Raw genomic sequence first — 19104 nt, 5'->3', positions numbered from 1 at the left:
ACTGAGGTTCTGTAAATTTTTAGACACCAAGGAAATATTAAACGTGAAAGCACACATACAGCAAATCTTACACCTCTAATACATGAGTCAAGTGAAGCGGCTTACTTCAACTGAGTAGAAACAAGACAGATTATAATGCTCACCTCCCTTCTTATTTTCCTGTAGAAAATACTGAACATACTACATTATTCTGGTAACACTGGGTGGTTTTCACTTGGACCTCTTAACAGGCAAAGCTACTTACATGCTTTATGGGCATTCATTAGGCTGGGAAAACAGTATATACTGTTTGTTGTTAAAACTGAAGGCAGGAGAGTTACATTACAGATACAATTAACTGGACTGTACGGTTTGCATAATCCTTACTTCCCCTCAGGCTTATTCCCTGCCAACCCTCTGACCTTAACGAAGCACAGCCCCTGACTGGGCACCACTGTTACCTTGTGAGATGCACGCAGCTGAACACAGCTTGCTTACACTTACTCCTCAGTACCCCCTTCTCCATCCTTCTGCAAGGCAAGGAAGGAGGTATGTGTCAGTCACACCACTCTTCCCATCAAAGGGCAATTTTAGTAATGTAATCTTTGTGTTGCTATAATGCTTTACACTTACGTGCCTCAGATCTTATTATACAGATAGATTCAGCCTTCCACTTTAATTGGGAGATGACTAAGCACCTACCACAGCCCATTTCAGACTGAAAGGGCAAGTTCAAATAATCAGATGAAGGACCTTTCTCTGCAAGATTCTCAGTGTCTGCAGATCGGTACTAGGTGTGCTCTTTCACTCACACACCCAACTAATGCGACTAAAACAAGGTATAATTCTCTGTCTCTGCTGACACCAAAAGAACACGGCTCCTCTGCCATCAGTGATCTAGAGGCTGCATACTATAAACTCCCAGCTCAATTGCTTTGTGACATGACCTTTCTTCTTTTACTTACACAACTTGGTTGTCCCCAAATTTTAATTTCTGTGGGTGACTTCAAAATGGTACAACATTCTCCAAAGGCCCCATGCAAAAAAGACACTACCAACGTGCCCATAAACCTCAACTTAGAGCTTCTGGATGATGAATTTAGCCCAGTGATTTCAGCTGTGACACCAAAACTATCAGGAGTAGAGGCAGAACACCAGAAATACCATGGAGCATCCTCTAGCACAAACCAACCTCTCCTTTCCCTCAAGTCCCACAAGGGGAAAAGGTATTTTGCTAATATAGCGAAGTATTGTTATTTTTGAATTATTAAAAATAACAGCTTAGGCACTATCTTAGGACTCATAAGCATTTGGGGAGCTTAGATAGCTGCATTGGTCAAAGATTAAGAGAAGTAACAACCTTTTCACTTTTACAGCATAAAGATCACCATTTTGTTGCACAATATTTTGTAAGCATTCCTACTAACTACCAAGAGAAAAATAAAATAGAAATATTTCAGATGTAAGCACATTTTTTGCCAGTGCCTTCTTTACCTTCCTACCTGTAAAGCCAGTCCTGGAGACTGAAAAAACTAGCAATTGTTAGACTCCCATAAGCAGAATCTAAAATCTCGTACAGGCACAATAGGTTTTTGATTTTAAGGTGCAAACTCCTGAGGACAATTCAGAGCTAGAAACAAGTGTGAAATCTTCATTTTGCTAGCTGGGGAGAGCTGCTTCATTTTCAAGGTTGAGCAATGACACAACTTTAACCAGCCTATGATAGAGGAGCATATATTTCTCATTGTAGATTAGAAGCTCATGTCAGAGTAATTTTGAGAAGAAATACACTTCAGTGGAATAATTACTGTAGGCAACATAAAAGAAATAGAAATGCTGTTTGGACCTGCTCATTGATTTGGATATCAGAAGCAGTCCAGGTACAAATACGTGCTCATAAAGTACGCATACAAATTCTTCCCCACTGAGACAAGTTTTGATACATCTTTTAACGCTAAGCAGCATACCGTATCAAGGACCTAAAAGAATCATTTCTAAGAAATCCACACCTTCTTTCCCGACTTCTCACAATTAACACGATGGATTAAAACCTTTCTGAAGCTAGACCTTTCAAATTACTGAAAGAAGACACAAGAACTTTTAAAGTTGTTTAGCTATTGCTTTATTACCTTTTGAGTCTGCCAGTGAACCTATCCCAGCATTGCAGGCAACGTTACCACTAAAAACCTGCCTGCTGACTAGAACAAATAAAGCACGCCAAGCACCTAGAACTCTGGTTTGCTGTTCAGCCCCACACACGCACAGCCACAGCCCCCAAGACTGTCACTGCAGCGTGTCCCTGTTGCTCTTTACAGGTCTGTTTTACATGGCTGTACAGAACCACAGACAGGTCACGAAGAAGCTTTCACCCTCTCTTTTTCTAGATAGTTCCTTCGCATTCAATATTCTACATCCATGCTAGCAGTCTCTATCAAACTTCTCTTCATCATTACACAGTATTATCTGAATAACTAAGTGCACACCCGACTGCAGAACAACTGAGCAAAACCATTCTGAAGGCAGACTTTTTTTCGTTCTAAATGCTATTCATTAAAACACAGTAGTGGCATAGGACTTTGATAACAGAGCATTTGTAGCTTTAGTCCCATATACATTAAAGTACCAAAAAAGTCTCAGCAGAAAGTAGTAAAACATATTCCCAAAGCAGAGTAATTATCACTTTCAGGAGCCAGAATTTAAATTAATGAATGCCCATAGCTATCAGAGAAGCCTCTCCTGATGAAAGAATGTGAAAACTGTCGGCTAGATCTGACAGATCTGCAAGCATACCTTGCCTTGGTATACCTCTTGGTATTTTTCCAAGAGATTCTAGGATTCACTAGAATCATTGGCGTTAAGTCACCAACAGTTATTTATTCATTCTTTTGTAAAACATTTAGTGGACCTGTCAACACAAAGCACCAAACTCCTTCAGCACCCACCAAGTTTCAATACTTTACAGGATTATTTCCTTTTTATCCTTTGTCCCTAAGGGTTAACGACACTGCAGTAACAAATGCATGCGCACATAGAAATCTAAGAACCATCACTCAAAACCTGGATTTTTGCCAAACTGACACTACCAGTCAGATTATTTGAATAAGGTGACTCCCCTGCTGGCACCATATAATGAATGAACTAACCATTCATCTTTTGGGGTTTCTTTGAACAACAAGCAGATGTAGGATGCCTGTTACAGAGCTGAACAGTAAAGCTACTGATGAAATTGTTGTTTTTTTCTTCCAATTCTCTCCTCCCTCTTGCACTTAAAAAAAAAATTCCTTTAGATTTATAGCATCTATGAATCTTGCTACGTGACATTTTAAACATAGACCAGCATGATCTAAAACAACCTGAATAAAAAGAATTCAAGAATAAGATTCATGTATTCATATACACAGGATTCATGTATTCTAGAACATTTTTAAAAGTGCGACAATCTGTCTAGTTTATTCCTGTCCTTCTCAATCATTTATTAATGTTATAGGTTTATTTAAACAATTTTAAAGTCATTGTCAAATACTCCCATGCATTTCTCAGTACCTGTAAACATCATCTTGAGATAGCTTCTGAGTAACCTGATACTATCTACTGCATCTCACCTACTGTGACTAATTTAATGCATAACAAAATGCACAGAATTTGATCTAATACATTCAGTAATGCTTTAATCTCTGAAAATGTTTCTGCTGCAACAGAAAAGGAAAGAAAGATGTAGCAACTGAAAATAAATTATTAGTTTTCCAATACAGCTTCAGCAAGATTGTCCAAACAACCACAACCCTTTATGAAACAGCAAGGACTAGTGAGGATCTTAGCCAGTACTAAAAAAAGAAATCCACAAGATTAAAGTAAGCAGGGGCTGCCAATTGTCCTCTTGCATGGTGTTACAGTCACATGAAGAATCTTTACCCTGAGGAATCTGAATATTACTAATTCTTTTTGTCATTATTGTCTACAAACGTGCCATTCATAGATGTCACGGTTTCAGCTGGGATAGAGTTGATTTTTTTCACCATAGCTGGTTTGGTGCTGTGTTTTGGACATAGTATGAAAATAATGTTGATAACACACCAATGTTTTAGTTGTTGCTGGGTAGTGCTTGTACTAGTCAAGGACTTTTCCAGCCTCCCATGCTCTGCCGGGTGCATAAGAAGCTGGGAAGGGAGGAGGCACAGCTAAGAGAGCGGATCCAAACTGGCCAAAGGGATATTCCACATCATATGATATCATGCCCAGTATATTAACTGGGAGGAGCTGGCCGGGGGGAGGCAGTGGTCGCAGCTTGGGGACTGGCGGCATCGGTTAGCAGATGGTGAGCAGTTGTATCGCTTGTGTTTTTTTGTTTTTATTTTTCCTTTTTATTGTATTGTCATGGTTCAGCCTCAGTCAGCAATTAAACACCACACAGCCGCTCACTCACTCCCCCTACCCCTGTGGGACAGGGGAGAGGTTCAGAAGAAGAAAAGCACAAAAACACTTGTGGGTTGAGATAAGAACAGTCTAATAATTACAATAAAAAAAATAATTATTATAACAATAACAGTAAAGATAATATAGTAAAAAGGAAAAGGGGAAAAGAGAAAAAAACAGAAACACAAGAGATACAGCCGCTCACTACCTCCCAACCAACGCTGCCCATCCCCGAGCCGCGATTGTTCCCTCCCTCCCCCAGCCAGCTCCTCCCAGTTAACATACTGGGCATGACGTTACATGACATGGAATGTCCCTTTGGCCAGTCTGAATCCACTCTCTTAGATGTGCCCCCTCCCCTCCTGGCTTCTTGTGCACCTGGCAGAGCATGGGAGGCTGGAAAAGTCCTTGACTAGTACAAGCACTACCCAGCATCAGCCAAAACAACAGTGTGTTATCAACATTTTTTTCATACTAAGTCCAAAGCACAGCACTATGCCAGCTACAATGAAGAAAATTAACCCTATCCCAGCTAAAACCATGACATTATATCATTATAATCATTATAATCATGATTATTATCAATGCTATTTTATTTTAATTATTAAACTATTCTTATCTCAACCCACGAGTTTTCTTGCTTTTGCTCTTCCATTTCTCTCCCCCCTCCCACAGGGGTGGGGGGAGTGAGCGAGTGGCTGCAGGGTGTTTAGTTGCTGACTGGGGCTAAACCACAACAGTCCTCCCAATGTGTACTGAGAAGATGAAAAAATAAACCTGAATGTAAAGGTGGGTGGGGGAAGTCCCAAGGGATTGATAAGGAAACCTATGAGATGGGGAAAAAAATGGTAAGAATGGTAAGACGATTCAACTGGGAGTGGCACACACACTCTCCCCAACAAAATAACTTTTTTTCTTTCTCTTAGCTTCTTTAAATTTCCTTTTTGTTAAACATACAAGATAAGAGCGCTGTAAGGAGGGGCTGACAACAAGCAGTGAGGCAGCCAGATCAATGGGAAGCTGCTCCCAAGTATGAATGGCAGCACAGGAGAGACAGCCTGAAAACACATGGCTAAGATCCTAAGAATGTGCCAAATCTGAATCACAGAGTGAAGAGGTTGATGAGGGTTTGCTTGGACTGTCAGGTTCTACCAGAGTCACACCTGCACTCTCACAACATACAAAACACGTGCCCTTTTAAAAACATCATAAAATACTTCTGTTTTCCAGGAAAGGGCCTAATATAATTTAAAAATCCACAACAAAAACCAACCAGATACAATTAGACTACTTAATTTATAATGAAAATGCATCTACACTTCTCTGCTGATTGCAGGCACTTGACTTTCAGCCCTACTCACAAGATAAGTGTCAGATGTAACAGAAATTTGATTACCAGACTGAGCTCAGCACTCCTTCCTATGCAGTTTATTCACACTTTGCTTCTGCCACAGCTTTCAGGACAAAAGGGCAATCTCACACAAATCCCATACTGCATTTTTGTTGTTGATACTGTTTTTCAGTTAATAATCCAGCCCTATAATACATGTAACAAAAGAGCAGCTCTTTTGGATGCATGTCATGTTGAACTAATTTCCTGAACAAATTTTCAGACCTTTCTGATTCAGTTGAACATGTCAAGTGCATAGTCTACTTGGATCTTCTCAAGTGTGTCCATTTCAGACCTCTCACAAAGTTAAAGCAATCAATATCCACGATAAGCAAACACATCAATCATTTTTTTACTAATATGCTTGTCTTCCAACAATGAAAATAAAGATGCAAATAATGAACAACCATTTTAAATTTGTAGATCTGAGAGCAGAGGGGTTATGTTAAATGCAGTTATAACTTTCTTTCCTCACCACTCTCCCAGCAGAATAACAACGTGTAGCAGCACGGTTGGTCTCTAGCTGTTACCTCACTGCTGACCCATGTGGGCACCAGGCACTGGGCAGGGGACATCCCCAGCATACCAAAAGCCACAGAATGGCTCTGCGGACAAGGAAGAAGGCTGCTGGGGACAGGCAGCAACAACCCTGGGGCATATGCCTCTGTAACATCCTAAACCCAAGCCCTTAGCAAGCAACAACCCTCCACAGGCAGCGAACCATGCCCACAGCAAGGGCTCCCAGCCCCTCTGGTGCCCTGGGCTGGCTCAGGGCTTCCTCTCCTCCCCTGCCAGGGCCCTGGACCAGCACTGCAATTGCAGGTCAGCTGGTGGAGGAGACGCCATCCTCCACGTGCCCCATGGCCCAGGGCCCCTAAAATAATGCTGCTGGGTTTTTCTGCCCTAAAGTTATTCTGTACACTGCTCTCGGGTCCCACATAACCCATTGGGTTTTGGAAAAAAAAAAAAAAGGGTACAAGAGGTAAGAAGCCTTTGAAATCTATGTCCCTAAAAGTCATGCAAAAATCTCCCATATTCTCCACTTGCACACTTCATTGTGTAAAGTACATTAATTAATCTTTTTCAACCTAAGAGCAGCACTGGAGAGAAGTAGCCTTCTGAGAGGTTGCAAGAATGACAAATATTTAGAGCTAAAAGATAGTAACTACAGTTAATCAACAATGATCAGAGTCACTTATTCAAGTGACAACTAAGACCTTTTATAAGAAAAACACACCTAACTTTATTTCCAAATATAACGATCATTTACTTCATACCTGAACATACTACAGATGTGGTATTGCCTTGTCCAGGTTAAACTAACTAATTAACTAAAAAAAAAAAAAGGATAAAAGGAGAAAACAGGAATAACCGAAGCACCTGGCCTGCAATGAAAGTTTAGTTAAGGCATTTGCACTCCCAAGCACACCACCTACTAACACAAACAAAAATACAGGGTGACTTCCCATAACTTAAGTCTTGGCTTCTGAAGTCTCACGTGCCACCTTGAATGCCCACATTTGCCAATGTTTTCTGTAATTCTTGTTACACTGAGCTATCTATTAACACCCTGAAACATTTCTGGATGCAGTCTATAAGGAAAACAACAGAATTCAAATAGATAAGGGAGAGAGAGGATCCTTTGCTTAGGAAGGACGTCAGTTCTGTTCAGATTTTTACAAATAATGTTTTTTACATATGCACTATCTTTATTTGGTTTTAAAATATACACTGAAGAGGTAATGAGTATGCTGGGTCATACAACTTCAGTGACAGGACATACTGGATGGTATTTTTTTGTCTGGTTTTCTGTGTTAGGTATTATATCCCATAACTGTTCTCTGCATCTTGACTTTTCTTCTGAAGTATACCTGGTCTGAAGATTGTCAAAAACATTTTCTAAATAAAACCTTGCTGTGGTCTACAGGATTCTGTATCTATATCTATAGCTGGAATTTCTTCATTCCAGTTTTCTGACAATTTATGTTGGATTTTTAGCTTTCTCTTCTTTTGGGGGTTGCAGGAGCAAGAATCAAGGCTGGAAAAAAATAAAAAGACATCCAAAGGGTAGATTTTCCTTTACTCCTATGTAGAACCTGGTCTTTGTGTTCATGCAGTGATAGCAGCATTGTTAAACTCTAATAAGAAAATGTTCCTTTTTCAAAACTTCTTTGCACTATTTTGAAAAAGATTGGATTTAAAAAAATATCCAACACAGAATGGTGCATGATTCTTCACTGAAGCTGAAAAGTCATCTAGACCCACAAAGAGATGATTCTACTTCAGTTAAACTGAAAAAGAAAAAAAAAACACATTAATTTTCTGCAGATAGAGTCACTAGAAGTGCAGTATTTCTTGTGATACAACCAAGAACATAATTATTCCATTCTCCATTAAGCTGGTGTGGAATAATCGCTGGGGGTGACTTAGAAATTAAACTTAAGTTTTTAGAAAAGGTACAGCATGGAAGAAACTTGCAGGGTAGGGTGCAGCTGACAGGTGAGAAATCCATTCCATGGAAGTTCCCTAGGCTTGTAACCTTAGGTGTCGGCAATGACAGGAGAACTTGGTGTACTGACTCTAAGACGATTTGTCCGGAGGGTGAAACAATGTGGAGACACGGTGGCCAGGCTCTGTGACCATGGAGCTCGTACACGGCACACTTGGCCAGGCTCTGTGATAAATGGGAACTCGAGGTACCATGGAGCTGGTACACTGCACATTTGCTACCAAGCCAAGAGTCTGTCATGCCTTTGACAAAATGCTGTCCTTTTTATCATTATAATACCAAAACACACCTCCATCCCAAAAGCTACCTGCCTCTAAGGTGCAACCACCCCTCACTGGGCAAAGCAAAGAAATTTTACACCAATCATAATAAAGGTATGTATGACTAGAGTCACTCAAGCTCCACCTGAAAGGTAAAAAATAGTATAAATTAGGTTGAGAGAAAAGGGGTGTTGGGGAAGAGACCATCACGTACCACTCTGAGTCCTGGGACCAGTCAATGGGCTGAGCCTCTCGTCCCTCCCCATTGGGAAGCTTTTGGGTAAGATTTGAGCACTTGGCTATACCAAGTGTTTCCCCGGGAAAATTTAGAAACCTCTATATAGCTTCACTTTAAATCTCCAATGCATTAGAGTCGCTTCATATTTGCTTGACGTACTTGTAGCCTAGCAGTGTTACTAATTTTCCTAGTATTTGTATGTGCCTTGTAACCAGCAATTCTATCACCGGTAATCCAAAGAACCTGAGTATCTGTTGCTTTAATAAATTGTACTGTACATTAATCTAGCTGTGATCATTCTCATTGAATGTGACCGGCCTGGGCAGCTGCCAAATTACTTACTAAAAACAAATAATCTGATGTGCGGTTACATCTACAATCCTTAGAAAATAAACCGTTGACCAAGTCTGAGACTAAGACAAGACTTAGCCGCACCAAGACTCCTCTCGCAGGAGTTTAGAAAGCAAGGGGGTCCAGTCTGAACCTCGTGACTCAATGGTAGGGTCTCCCCCCCGCCACTCCTCAGACTCCTACTAGTAACGCAACAGAAAATCAGCACAGTCGGCAGGATTACCATGGATAAATTGCTGCAAAAACACAAATGTGCCCCTTCCCAGCCTGGGAAGGAGTGGGGTCAAAAATTTTGGAGGGATGAAAAGAAAGTTGCGGAACGCATTGAGCAGTGTCAGGCTGCACAAAGGCTGGGAGCAAACAGTAAGAGTGTAATTTGTGTGGTGCTAGGAGCCTTACCGAGCACACCACCAGTGGAAGTGAAGGAATCCCCTGCTCCCCAACAAATTTCAAATGCAGAATATACAGCTTTAAAATCAGAAAATGAAGTATTAAAATCATCATTGGCCTTTGAGAGGGAGGCAGGCAAAAAACTAGGAACCTGAGTTGATGAACTTGTGAGTGAAAATAACCAACTTGTGAGTGAAAATAATGAACATCTGAGTGAAAATAATTATCTTAAACAACAATTGAAAAGGTTGGATTGCTGATAAAGTGCTACCTTCCAACCCAATTAATCAGATTCACAGATTAATGTCCTGTACAGACCCTGAGACATGGGACGGGGATATCTGGCTTGATACCGATGATGAGGTTGCAGAAACCCCTGATCCCGAAACCAGAACCAGTTCCTTTAAGACCTCTGATTAAAACCGAGACGGCTGTCGATGATGGAACCCGCATTACTATGTGAACAATTCCATGGTCACCAGTGGAGTTACTGAAAACAGAGGAGAAATTCTCAAGGCAGCCAGGAGAATCAAAAGTTGAGTATGTGTGGCAAGTTTCTCTTCAAAGAGGAGACCAAATTATGTTAAGTGAGGAAGAAGCTGGAAGCTACTGGGGCCAGGAGTATTGTTAACCTCCATGCTGGAAAATCACAGCTATTCCTTAACTGCATGGGTTACATACTGGGCAGGTGGTATAGATCCTCAGGAGAGAGAACAACCACTGGAGATTAAAGCTACTGGCTTCTCCGATCTGGCTGCGTCAGTACAGAAAGCAGCCTGCATACAGGCAATGTATGGAAGAGGCAAGTCAAGGAAATCCCTGATGCTAGCTCCTGTCGACCCGGCATGATTAACCCCTCTTATTAGCAGTCTTCCTAATAGTCTCAAACTATTTGCAGCAAACACCCAAGATCGCATGGGCAATGGCGTTTCACAGTGGATTACCAACAGTTAAATGCTAATACTGCACCTTTAACTGTCGCAGTTCCAAACACTGCCGAGATTGTGATGCTAATACAGGGAGCTGCCGAGCCATGGAGATGGCTGCCCAAAATGAAAGCCTCTTGTGTGTCTGCTAAAGCATTGCCCCAAAGGTTCCTACTGAGCCGAGAGAACATCCTACGGGATTTTACACAGGAAAACAAGATAATAATAACCCTGTTGGCTCTATACTCAACCGAGCATGCTTCCTTTCTTTCTATATTTACAGGAATCACCCTTGGTTATGGCATAACCTGTCTGGGAAAGATCAGGACCAGTTTCCTTCCAAATAAAAATTAGTACATTCCTTCTTGTCTAGACACATGATGATCTTCGCAACCATGCACTTCTCACAAAATTTTGTCCCTGCAGGCCACACCAGGAGAAGAAATACAGGTAGGGCATTGAACAATCAATGACTCTACCCACAGCAAACCCTCTGAAATTTGCATTCTGTCTCTGGGGCAAATGTGGTGAAAGAATTATTATGTGACTTTATGATTACTGAGCGTAATATGTGGAATCCATGTGTGACGGGGTGGCCATGGGTTGAAGCATATGTGCTTTTTCTTCAGCTTGGGCTTTCAATTCAAAATTGACCATATCCACATGCTCAACCTCCTATTGAATTGTCTCCTCACATCAGTAACATCCTCAGACTCCTACCATTAACACAACAGCTGGTAACTGATAAAAAGCTTTGGATGCAGTGCTTTCCAATAAAATTAGTGAAGGAACTTATAAGAAGAAATACCTAACAACAGAGCCCTCAAATAGGCAAGAGATTTAATCTTACCTTTGAATTCTAGTTCTTCATTCAGTACTTACCTCTGATCCTATCCTACGCAAAGCAACACAAGAAAACCTCTACTGAAAACCGAGAAAAGACTTCAGAAGTAGTTTCTGTAGTACAAGGTACTTTAACTAAAAATGCTGTTCAGGAGAAGCACTCAGCATCTCCCAAAACAGTCCCTTTTTGTTCCAGGTGACAGAGTAGCTTTAGAATAAAATACCTTTTACATTTATATATGTGTACATATGTACACACACATATATACATGCACACTTTCTCAATATGCACAATGAATAAAACAAATGCCATCACGATGGAAAAAATCAATAGTTGTGTGAAAGTACTCTAATTATCCTCCCAGCGAAACTCACAGCTATCCCCCACTGAGAGCACTGAAACAGAAACACAGCAAAATTTGGCTCTGGAAACACAAGGTAACTACTACAAATTGTCTCCTACAGCTACTTGCCCTGCAAAGCTACTTTGACACAATTTCCCTCAAATCAAGGCCATCTCCAGTGTCTGCCCGCGGTCAGCACACCAACATGCCTCCAGCAATTTCAGGCTTAAACAGATTAATTTCAGTCACACAGTACATTCATTCCACCTTGGGATTTCAATCAAAGAAAGCCAAATACTGAAGACGACTAAGATTGTATTTCCCAATATGAAAAGGTCATATCTATAACTTAGAAACATGTAAAAAAAGTTACATGCAATGTTTTCTAATGCGCATTTCTGGAACATGTCATTACAATCCGATGAAGCCAAGTATAACAAAACATCCCACCTTTCCCTTTTCCCTATAAAAATGATAAATGCATTGTTCTTTAGTCTACTGTATGTCCAAGTATTTTTTCTTTGACCTGTAAGTCAATATTCCACAAAAAAAAACAGTTGTTACTCTAAAATATCATACTGCTGCAAATATTTACATCCTGCTAGTACTACCTCCTGGATCATATGGAACTATGATTTTCTAACCCTCTCAGAGAAGAATATCTTCATCAGCTTTTTTTCTTCCTTAGCTCCATATTTATATTTTTAAGACACCATTTTTTTAGATTTTTAGATTTTAGCAATGCTTGTTTACTTGCTTTTCTGCTTCCAAATATGAACAGTCACACCCCAAAGTCCTTTCATTCCCTATGGAACACATTCGGAAAGTGCTGAACAAAAAATAACATATTTCAGGCAACAAACTTGGACAGCCACAGCAATACAGCTGGGCTCAAAATAAACTGGTGCATTTTGTCTCATAGATTTAGAATTGGGTAAGGATGTACATCAAGTTAACCTCTCATTTTCACCTGCTGAACCCTTATGTTCAGGTCACACCCAAATTAAGATACAAATGCAGGTCACTGGAAGAGGATAGTCAGTTCTGCTTACTTATAAGCTGAAGAACCCACAAAGCTAGAAAACAGGAGTGAAATGCAGGAAAAAATGCCTTTCTATCAGATAGCAGAGAGGGCTGACACACAGAGAAACAGATTCATGCATGTACTGGCACAGAGCCCAGAGAAACAGCTTGTTTCCCCTTTGCTCAGGTGTAATCTGACACTGTGAGGTCTTGCAAGATAACCGAAGCATTCTTGTCATGAACTGGATGCTCATAAAATCCCACTGAAGACTTTTGCATTAGAATTTAAAAAATGTTCTTGTCATCAATAACTCCGCTTCCTGCCCCCAGCCAGCCCTCCAGAGCAGGATGGCTTTCTGCTGTACTTGTTCCTCTTGGGATACACTTCAAATGCATACAAGTTTCCCTCAGCCAAAAGCATTTCTGATACACAGTCTAATCTTCACCTCCTAGAAATGCAGACTATTCCTGAGAGTACCACTGTTTACACTCCTAAACTATTCTACACAATTGCAAGGCATTGGAGAAACCTGAAGAACAAGCACTTGCAGCAGATCTACAAACACCTGTAATAAATTTACAAATAGCTGCCTAGCCAGTTCTCTCTCAGTCTAACTGAATGGACAGTCTTCTAAAATGACCATTAACACACACCTACTGACTTTTTAAAAACATATATTTTTCTTCACATCTTCTATAATTCATCAGTTCTTTTCCTGTCACTTTGTTATCTCCAGCCTCACAGGCATTTTGGTTTTTTTGCCAGTGTTCGTATTTTTTCACTAATTTTCTCCATGTTTCAACAACTTTCCTGTGGCAATGTCTTTCCCCTTTTCTAAATTACAAAGGCTTTGGGGGTCTTTTTGCTCAGAGAAGTGTCACTTTGTTCCCCATCAGCCCCAAAATGTTTTTATCTGCCAATAATTTCTGCCCAAGAATGAAATAAAACATGGCTTGGAAATACCTGAAAAGAATTGACTTTATTATAAAGCACAGTGCCAAATACCCTTACTGAATGATGATTTTCATTTTACGCTCCTTACAGCAATTTTCATTTCACATCAGGGTGATCACATTCAAGCAATTTGATCTGAGAACATTTTACAAATTTTCTTCCTATCAGGTGCTTAAATAAAATCCATTATGTCACATCTCTCACTTCTATTTCCAATAGATTCTGGATGTCAATACAGAAGGGATGTCTTCCCTTCTGTCTCCCTCTTATGTGTCACTGAAAGGTGGATTTCATGGGTCCTACTCTCAAGCTTAATTTTGGAGATATTCACCATTGAACATGAACATCACAAGAATGAAGGTATTTCATATTAGCACTGGGACAGCAATACTGCATAGAAATTATTAAAAAAATTAGGAATATGCATTTTTAAAAATATTTACTATTGACTTCTATAAGGCACTTAAAGTCAATTTGTTATTTTTATTACAGCTGCTTTGCACCATTAGTGACAGAAAGCAAGATCTTCAAGCAAGACTAAGCGTGTAATAGCTAAGAGTTTAAGTTAAATCTTACAATTGTCCTAAAGTCCATTTATAATGCCAGACTGACTGAAAGAAATCTGACTATAAAAAAAAGTAGTCACTAAACTTTTCACATCCCAAACCATGAAGTCCTAAAGCATAAGGTTTTGTTGAAGCCTTCATATTGTTCTCAAAGGTCTTTGTACAGTTATTCCATGCTTCAGTTAACATGTTTGTACTAAAACTCCTCCAGATGTCCCCAAACTGAGCCTCAAGCCCTGTGGGCAGAGTGCCTACATGAAAGCACAGGCAGGGCACAGTGGTGCCCAAGAAAGCAGTAAGCACCTGGGTGTCTAACAGAGCAAAGGTCCACACTGCTACATGGCTAGCAATTCCACTGTAAGGAGCACAGACATAGCAAAGCCAAGCTGTGTGGTGATATTTGTTCACCTCTTGCTTGCTTCTGCCACCACTTCATTTGTTGTCAATGCCCCTACAGAAGCAGGACCAGGTCCAGAACCCTTTTTCTGCTCAATACGATAAATCTGGGCGTCATAGCCATTGTGGACCTGGCCAAGATGCTACAATTACTGATCTGAGAAAGCCTCTGCAAGACTGGAGTCTTCCCACTCCAAAACAAACAGCCAAGGAAAGCCGTAGATCAGTTCCGTATCACCTAATACTTACTCTCTGTACTCTGGTGACATCTGATGGCTAAAAGCATAATAGATGTTTCCCTTTTCCATTTAGCAGAGAAGTAAAAAAGTCAAAAGAAATGCCTCCATAACTATAGTGACACCTATATATTTTCAGAAAAAAGGTGATTATAATTTAACAGCTGAGAGTACTAGGGTTAATTTGCCTCAGTCCACTTCCCACCAATTGTACTTATCAATTAGTAAGTAAGCAAAAGCTATACACCCCTCACGGTTTCCAAATGTGTCCATTGCCAACATAAAGGTCTTTAAAAAGAAATCAGCCCACTGCCGAAGTGTAGCGTAGAACTCTGTGTCATCGCCAGCTTCAGGACAAGCGTTGAGCCTCCATCCCTGGAGGTATTTAAAAGAAGGGTAGACGTAGTGCTTGAGGATATGGTTTAGTGGTGGACTTAGTGATAGGTTAGCAGTTGGACTCTATGATCTTAAGGGTCTTTTTCAACCTTAAATGATTCCATGATTCTGTGATTCTTGCTGAAGATTTAACAGTTTGACCAGGACGGCACCTCCTAACCATGGGAGTAACCCTGAGAATTTCAGTAGCACTAAATAACATGCTTGAAGCTATGCACATGTTTAGGCATGACTACAAATGGTAGTCCTTTCCCACAAACTAGGTTCTGTTATTAGTATTGATACATTTCTAACTGTAGTCAATACCTTCACAAAAGATACTTATTCCAACTAAGGAAGCATCTAAATAATTTAGTGTCTCCCAGAAATTAATCCTTATTTCAGAGAGGGAGCACAGGTAATACTTGCAAAACACTTTTTGAAAAAATTCTGTTAGAAATGTAAAAATGGAGATAAAACATGGGTAGCTTTCAGAATTCATATAACTCTCGAACTAATTTTGTTCAATCTTAAATTTTTAATAAAAGATCCCATGTATTTTTAAATGAAGCCTTCTCCATTTCTAGCTCAGTTTATCATGCAATGTAATGATGATGTTGCAATAACATGAGAAATATCCAAGTTCTTTTTAAAAGTCTGAATCTATTATTTTCATTAATAGAATCCATTTCTTAATTAAGTCATGGACATTTCAACCTACAGTGTGCTTCCTCACACTTAGCTACTGGTTCTCATGTTTTTCTTACAACAACATTCCATAGAGAATGTTGAAAGAAGGAGGAGCTGCCAAGCCATAATATGTCATAAGATGAGAGACTGTCATCTGCCTTCCTGCTGACTTGTCCCAATCACAACGCCTCAGTGCACACATTTCCATTTCAAAAATTGCCACTGGTATTGAAGAAGCTTCAAAGAGGCACAGACACTGCAAGGAGGTTTAAACTTATATGGAGAATCACAAATTCATACGGATTTGCTGTGGATTTTGCACAACTATCCAGTTAAAATTGTTTTTTATGTTCCAGAAAATACTACTTTTACATCGCTGCAAGTCTTCAGTTAAATCTCATTTTCTCCATGGCCAAGAAACGTAGGCCTTTAATCATCGTACTGTAGCTTCAGCAATGGGTCGTGAGTGAAATCAGATTATTTGTTTCAGTTCAACAACCATGGAATGAGACTTTTCAGAGCACAGTACAAGAAAATGAGAAATACGTTATTCCTTATTTGCAAAGGAAGAAAGCAAAGGTTTATTGTGATGGGCAAACACTGGGAGAGAGCTGGAGATTTTGTTAATGTATGTCAGTGCTGATATGGCTTACAGATATCCGAAGTTAAACAATCAACAGCAATGCTCTCTTTTGCAGAATAAAAGAAATGCCAGCAGTACATGTTTGAAAAACATGAGCCTCTGGTAATTTATGAAGTCAACCATGCCCCAAATCAATGAACTGAAAACGCGTGTGGGTAGGATTGATTCATCGCAATCGCACTGTTTTGTAAAAGCTTCACTTTCATTAAGACTACAAAATACAAAGGTTTTTTCAAGTGTGTGCATATACATGCATACATTTTTATCCATATATACAACCTCCCTTGGGTCTCTTGTTCCTATTCTGCATTTTTCATCTCATATTTGCTACTTCCTCCTATGTCTCATAAAAATGTTACACTCATTAATCACCTTTTCTGAATTTCCACCACCACCCCACCAGTAACACAATGAAACTCAGAGGACGTCCCTCACCAGCTTGGGCACCTGCTCCCTTCAACAGCTCTGCTGGCACAAACACGAGCACAAGTGGCTCCTGCATATTAGAAAGGCTGGTACAGTGTCAGAATTGTCTACATAAACCTTACATTTAGCTTATTTTACTGCTTGATTGCTGGTTTCCAGTCAAATTTTACATCCAAATTGGAGACTTTTCCGTTATAAATTGCAGCAGGGACAAATGTTCTACTGCGCCCACTTCACTCAAAAACGTTACTCACACAAACAACTTTAAGTAGCTCATGTAAGTCCCCACTGTTGTTACATGACTGCAATAGGTACTAAGTTAAAGCTGATTTGAGTATTTCTTATGAAAGCATCAACATGCCTTAGCTGTAAATGAGAGATGCAGAGAAAATATTCCTCTAAATGCCAGGAGCAAGAACAAGCACCTCGCAGTTGTGAGGCAAACGCTTGATCTCTGTCACTCTGGTTTCTTAGGATGTGCAGGAAATGCTCACTGAAGCAGGCATTTTTTAAGGTCTGAACAGAAAAAGCAAAGTTGAATTCTCAGTATAAATAGGAGATGCAGGTTTAGTTTTGGGTTTGGGGGTTTTTGTTTTGTTTCATTTTAATTAAGAGGCTGGCTCCTCTGCTAAAATTGAGGTTATTCGCAGCTAGTAAGTGGATTGAAGCCTCTGATTAATTTCACATAGATCATTAAGACAGCTAAAAGAACCCAAATCACACCTCCAATTTAAGCCAAATGTAAGAACTCAACACGAAAAGACTCCACGTCTCCTTTCTGTGGACTCTTCAAAACCTGAATACACTGTCTGAAGAAGAGATCTCCTACTTCTCAGTGAAAAGAGCTAAAGGAACACAGCTCTGTTTTCTACAAAAACTAGTTCTACTACTAAAATATTTGTCTAAAGAAAACAACTCTTTTGCATTTATAAATGCTGCTTGTGTAAATCACCTCTGTTAATACAAAATAAAAATAAGATCAAACACAGGAAGGCCAACAATGACAAAAAGCTGAAGAATACAATTAATCCACCACAATATAGCTACCTATTACCATGGCAAAATTAAACTTTGGAGGAGATGAGATTTCTTGACAGCCAGTAGCTCCAGACCATGGAACAAATTCTCATCAGCCAAGGAATGACTCAGATTTCAAATCCAAAATCTAACCTCTAGATGATCCATATTGTTTGGGGTTATTTATTTAAAAGTACATTATATTTTGGAAATGACATGTAGTACACATTTTCTACTGATATGATGGCTTCCACACTGAACAGGTTATGTTTAAAGAACATATGTTTGTTCAGGGCTGGCAATTAGAAAAATTATGAATTTCAATTAAGCTGTGTTCTTACTTAGAAAGAATTCTTGCTTTCTTCTTAAAAGCAGATTGAATTTACAATCTGCTATTACATAGGTATTTCAGTTGTTCTAAAACAGTCTCACTCAAGGGGCTGAGTAGTGGCATCCCCTCAGCTGTGCACTAGTGTTACCAAAGTCAGGGTAAGTACATGCCAGTTACATGGCAATTAACCAAAATTTGGTTAACTTCACATCAGTAACCCCAGGATTTTGTAGAAATTCTTCACAACAAAGAGAAATTTTCACAAGTTTCTGGCATATATATATATGCCAGGTGTTTCCAAGCTAAGCCACTTTAAATTGCAAGAGTATACAGAAGACACTGACACAGAATAATTTGCTGATTCAGGACCATGTGTTTGCACTTGATATAGAGCTACTTTTTCATCCAATTTGATAAAAAAGTTCCCAGCATGATACTAGGTAGTTACACTGCTGAAGATGAGACCTTTTGTGGGACATAGAAAACGAAGGCTCTGACCACTGCAATAATTTAAAAATGTAGATTTTTTTTAAAAAAAATCTCTACAAGTTCAGGTTTTTGTTTGGATTTTTGGCAAAAAAAAAATCCAAACAAAAAACCCCAAACATGATAGGCCAAGGACCGATGGATCAATCCTCACCCCACACACAAACACAATCTTTTAAAATGTTTTTTCTGCTTTCCTCATTCTAAACAATGGGTTAGGTGAACAGAATCAGTGTCTTCCCCCAACAAGAGACAGCAGAAACTCCTTAACCTACCTGACTGGGAAACTGCAACCTTCGTATTTGTAAAGACTTTTA

At 39.7% G+C, this 19104-nt stretch overlaps 1 protein-coding gene across 5 annotated transcripts in view; it reads right to left on the bottom strand.

The window, feature by feature from the left end:
* Positions 1-19104, bottom strand: part of SMYD3 (SET and MYND domain containing 3) — a 425447-nt gene that overhangs the window by 371825 nt on the left and 34518 nt on the right. The window lies entirely within an intron of this gene.

Source organism: Phalacrocorax aristotelis, chromosome 3 (assembly GCF_949628215.1).
Source record: "Phalacrocorax aristotelis chromosome 3, bGulAri2.1, whole genome shotgun sequence".
NCBI lineage: Eukaryota > Metazoa > Chordata > Aves > Suliformes > Phalacrocoracidae > Phalacrocorax > Phalacrocorax aristotelis.
This window is presented reverse-complemented; position numbering and strand designations above follow the sequence as displayed.